The following is a 5,459-nucleotide window of genomic DNA, read 5'->3' as shown; positions in this document are numbered from 1 at the left end:
AAAACCTGGAGAAGGCTAGGAATCAAATATATTGCAAGAGTTGAAGAGAATTGAAGGAAGAACATCATCAAATCGTTCGATTTGCTAAATTTTAACGTGTCTTTTTTAGTTAACTTAGATTTATTGTTTCTTTCTGACTTAGTTATTGGCTAATCACCCCATACTTCTGTTTGGTGAAGATGAACCCTGGACATATGTGTTGCTTTCGAATATTGGATGATTTATATTGATTTTACTTATGCTTGATAAACCCTAACATGTTTAGTTTTAGTCTTTGAATGCCTTGATATGAGTTTAGTAGTAGATGATCATTCTATTTGCATTAACGTGTTGTCCTAATTGTTTATGATCATTAAATAATTAGAGCTAGGATTATTCACATCTTAGACTAGGTAATTAAAGCTAGTAACTTTAACTGTGTTAGAGAGCATAATTAATCTTAATTTGTGCTTGGTTGTTTAATTTGATCGTATGAACGTAAATTTTATCATTCATAGTCCAATTTGTGCTTACTATCAATTTAGTGTTAAACTTGTGCATGATCATTGCATGGTAATACATAAACAGGTAAGTCTATATATTCGACCATAATAGCTAGATAACAAGTTGGTAATCAATATATTCCATCCATTAGAAATCAACCATAGGAGAAGGTGAAATCGGATCTAAGCAGAAGTACTCTTTAATTCATGAAGTTAATTTGTGTTTCTTTTCTTGTTAGTAGATAATAGTTTAAGTTCTTCCGATCTTGTAAAATCAGTAAAAACCCCAGATAATAGTTTGTTTCTTAGTTTAATTAAAAGTAGTTACTTTATTTAATTGACTTCCGTTCCCTGTGATCGACACCCGACTTACCTGAGCTATACTATAATATGACTAGGTACACTGCCTATAAGTCCATAGTTAGTAAGAGTTTGTTAGGTTATAAATTTAAGACTAGTAGGTACTTTTGTGCACATCAAAGTTTTTGGCGTCGTTGCCAGGGAACGACTTATTTGATTTATAGTTTGATTGCTTCTAGTTAATCGATCCTTTTTGTGGGGTAAAACCCGAAAAAAGTAATTTTTCAGCATTGTTTTTTTCTGTGAAATCAGCTCCCACAACGTGGCAATTTAATTGCCACAACGTGGGCACTGTTTGGTTTTAGTTTTTCGTTTATTTGGTTTTTGTTCCTTTTACACGTGTGTTTTTCTATTTTTGTTTGAACAGGAAAGATGGGGGACATCATGACCATGTCAATGGACGAGTACAAGCGACATATGAGGAATGACAACAAATGGGGTCTTGATCCACCAAAAATCTCAACCACTAAAAGTCCGAACTCCCATGACACATTATTGGCAAGCTAAAGGAACTACCTTTTATGGGAAAGAGCATGAGGACGCTTATGAACATATAGAAGAGGTGGTGGAGATTTCACATTATTTTAATGCACCAAACGTAAGTAAATATGCGGTGATGCTTCGAATTTTTCCGGTTACGTTAAAGGGTGAAGCTAAGGAATGGTTCAAATCACTTCCCTTTTGATCAATCACGACATGGGCTAATATTAGGATCGAGTTCATAAACCAGTTTACCCCCTTCAAAAGTGGCAAATCTAAAGAGAAATATCCAGAACTTTCAACAATTAGAGGGGGAGTCGCTATATGAAGCTTGGGAGCGTTACAAGAGATTGTTACGACAATGCCCTCAACATGACTTCAATGTGCAACAAGAAATATAAATATTTTATGATGGAGTCAATGTGTGCACTCGCCAACTTCTAGACTCGCAAGGGCCCATGACAAGGAAGGATCTGACAACAAATAAAGCTTTGATCAAAGAATTCGCTAAGCATTCAAGAGAGTACCACAACTCAAAGGAGGATTTCACCAAAGAAAAATCAAGTAAAGATGGAGGTCAAGATGCTACCAGTGCAATAATTGTAAAGCTTGACGCAATGGAAGAAAAGATCACAAAATTGGGTGGATCAATTCAACATAGATGTCGAGCTTGTGGGGGACCCCATTCTACTAGGGATTGTGAACTGGAGTACAAGAGAGATCGAGATGCAAAAGAAATTCAACAACTAAAGCATGGTCTCTACCGAATAGAACAAGTTCAATCCGAGAAAATATCAGCTCTCGAGTCAATCGTATTTAGATTTATGGAAGCTAGAGAAAAACGACATGATGCTACAGATGCAACACTTAAAGAACAAAAAGAATATATTTTGAGCATTTGTACGCAAGTGGGGAAATTAACAAAGCTTGTGCAAGAAAAGCTACCAGATTCAACTTCAAGAAAAGTTGAGTGAATACCCATCTCTCAAGTCATGGTTGTTTATACAGAAGAAGAGGAAGAACTAGAGCATATGGGGGTCCTTCATTTAATGGATCAGCAGTTTAGTCAGCCACCTAAAGGAAAAGTATAATAAGAAAATAGTTGTGAATCTGATCAGTTGCCACGACGTGGAGTCCATAGTGCCACGTCGTAGGCACTGAAGGAAGATTATGATTTTTCTATCGTGGAGTCGTATTGACCACCTTTCCCTTACCCATCTTGTGCCAATGCCAATCTGATGAAACAAGAACACCCAAAGTTCCTTAAGCATGATGAATTTGAAAGCGTTAAGGAAGAATTGTGGGAGGAATGCGAGGAGCCTTTACCTAAATAGCAATTGGAAAAAGTAGTGAATCATTCGAAACTTCCAGTTTCAACGCCAATGATTTTTGAAGTGTTCGCTTTTACAAGACCACCAGATCAAGCCATATAACCGATTGATGAAAAAGAAGAAGAATGATAAGTCCCATTTTGAAAAGAAAAACCTTAAAAGAGACAAGTCAAAGGCTAAAGACAGGGGATTGAAGCGCAAGCTTGAAGAAAACGCCAGTCAAAGAAAGAAAGAGAACTCGAAAAAGGTGTACATTCGGCGAGTTCAAGCATACAAAGGAAAATGGAAGGAGCAAAAGGAGCAGATGGAGATTCAATTCCCACCCGCAACAACATAGAGCAGAAAGGAGTCTAACTCATGACTCCTCCAAAAAGAAGCGCTTATCGGGAGGCAACCCGATCGTCTTGGTTTGTATTTTCTTTTCGTCTCTTTGTATTTTAGTTTTCACTTTAAATTTTAGGATATATGATATTTTCATCATTCTTTCCCGTTTTCCATTCAAATGTGGGGTTAAAATTCTGAGTTGTGTTGATAATTAAATTTTCAATTTGGATAAAAGATTATGTTTTTGCGAAAATTAAAACCCCACGACGTGGTGATCTATACCACGACGTGTTGATTTGAAAAAACATGATCTTTATAATTCTTTGAGGCCCATGATGTGGCCTAATACCTCCCCACGACATGACCCAGCAGCGACCAGTTGGATATGTTTCACTTTAAATGGCAAAAACAAACATCACTTTCTTATAACAACACACGATTGCGAAAAACACAGCATCCCCCCCATTCGGATTTCAACTTTTTCTCCATTTTCTTCTTTAATTCCGCTATAATCCATAAAAAAGGTATGCATTCTTGGTTTCTAATCTTTCAATTTTACTACCATTGTTAGAGTCTAAGAGTGAGATATTGCAGAGCGTGCAGTAGTCATAATTTCAGGGAAATTTTCTTTTAAGGGTAGGTCTGGTCCTTATAAGATTATCTCCTCGTTAACATAAGATTTTGGGGACGTATTTTGTCCTTCTAGAATGATCTCTTCATCCACTTTATATCCTGATCCAGGACAAATTGTTCTAATGACTGGTATAGAGTAACAATCATCAGAGAGTCCTGATGCTTCTGGGAGAATCTCTTCAATGACACAGTTATTGCTTAAACCATGAAGTTTTCCAAAATCACATTGGATGTCTTCAGGGTAGGTCTTGTAATTTATTGGAAATGAAAGGTTCTGTCAGGTGAGACATAAGGGTGTTCGGCATCCAACCGAGGTGGAGATTTCTTTTCGGTGTTGTATCCATTAGTCCAACCCCAATTGTAGGTGTTGTCTACAGATCCGTTATTGACAAGATTTTCGATTGCTTCACTCTCATTAAAGAGATTTTCTATTAATTGATTCAAACGTACAAGTTCAGCTCGAGCTGAATCCCATTGATTAAAAGCAAGATCTAACTGAGTTTCACTAAGCAACCTAGCATCTTTTTCTAGTTTCAAATCTGCTTCTAAAATAGTGACCTTAAGCTTCTTATCTTCTAGTCTTCCTTTTAAACGGTACAACTCTTGGGTCGCTAAGTTCTTTTCATCTAAGGCTTTGTTATAATCTGTAAGGACACCAACACATGTTTGAGTGAGTTTTTCTAGATAAGGTTCACAGTCATGCATGCTATAATTATTTTACTGTATCATAAATTGTACCTACTCAACGATGCTGATGGTTCCTTCCTTTGCCATGCAACAGTAGTTTTTCTTCACCCCTGTGGATCTATCTTCAGCGTCATCATTCTTTTTTGGAACAAGACATAGCTTTCCTTGATTCATCTTGTTATTAATTTCACCATCTTCATCTCCCGAAAACCATACTTGATGGTCTCTTCTCACTTGTTCCATAAAAGCTTTCTCGGTCGCACTCTCCTTGTCTTTAATCTCCTGAGCCATTCTAAGGTAGAATGTTTTGTCCTTCAGCACATTATCTTTACAATCTCTAGCAAAATGATTTTCCTTGTGGCACTTGTGGCATATGAGAACTCCTTCTTTCTTCTCTTTGGTGCTATATGCGGTATCAGAGGGTTTATCTTCTTTTGGTGCTTCAGTTGAGTTGGTAAGCATCAAAGGTGTGTTCTGAGATTGTGGTTGATATGGTGGTTTTTTAGGGTATCTGGAGGGTTGAGGATAACGATGAGGAGTGTTGTTCTGTGGATTGTAGCTTCGGTTAAAGGGAGGTCTGGTGAACTATTGATTTTTACGGTAGTTTGGTTGTGGAAGCTTGTTGAACTGTTGACTAAACAAGGCTAAAGCATGTTGAAAAGCTTCGTCATGATTAGGTTGCATCTCTGGGTTATATACATGTAGTGTGTCATCATATGAGGTTTGGTATGAGGAATCTTCGGTATAAGGATACTGAGGTGGTCTGTTGGTAAATTATGGTGAGTGAGTGACTAAGGCTAGTGGTCTGTCAAGATCCATTTAGTCTTTCATCATCGTAGACTCTTGAGCTTGGAGTTTGTATAACAAAAGAGTCTTGATCTTGCTATCTCCTTGAACTATCATCTTCACCATAGTTCACTGCTTTCCCAAACCATTTAGGAACTACAGATTAGTTTCATGATCACTTCGAGTAATACCTGCATTTGAGAGTTTGGTAACAATGAGGTTGAATCTTTTGAAAGTGTCATCAAGACTTTCTCCAGGGAGAGCTTTGAAGCTGATGAAATCGTTAAAGGTTGTGGTCAACTTCTTGTCTTGAGCTTGTTCAGTTCCTTCATAAATATTCTTAAGGCCAGGCAGAGTGGGCGCGGTCCAGGCCACA

The 5,459-nt window shown here is 37.4% G+C and overlaps 1 non-coding gene across 1 annotated transcript; it reads right to left on the bottom strand.

Annotated features, from left to right (window-relative positions):
• Nucleotides 1-1,593: 1,593 nt before the first annotated feature.
• Nucleotides 1,594-1,701, bottom strand: LOC145141709 (small nucleolar RNA R71). Its single transcript, XR_013722904.1, has one exon. It is a non-coding gene; the product is annotated as a small nucleolar RNA R71 (small nucleolar RNA).
• Nucleotides 1,702-5,459: the final 3,758 nt, after the last annotated feature.

Source organism: Lactuca virosa, chromosome 9 (genome assembly GCF_052849685.1).
Source record: "Lactuca virosa cultivar CGN04683 chromosome 9, Lactuca_virosa_CGN04683_v6, whole genome shotgun sequence".
Classification (NCBI taxonomy): Eukaryota; Viridiplantae; Streptophyta; class Magnoliopsida; order Asterales; family Asteraceae; genus Lactuca; species Lactuca virosa.
This window is presented reverse-complemented; position numbering and strand designations above follow the sequence as displayed.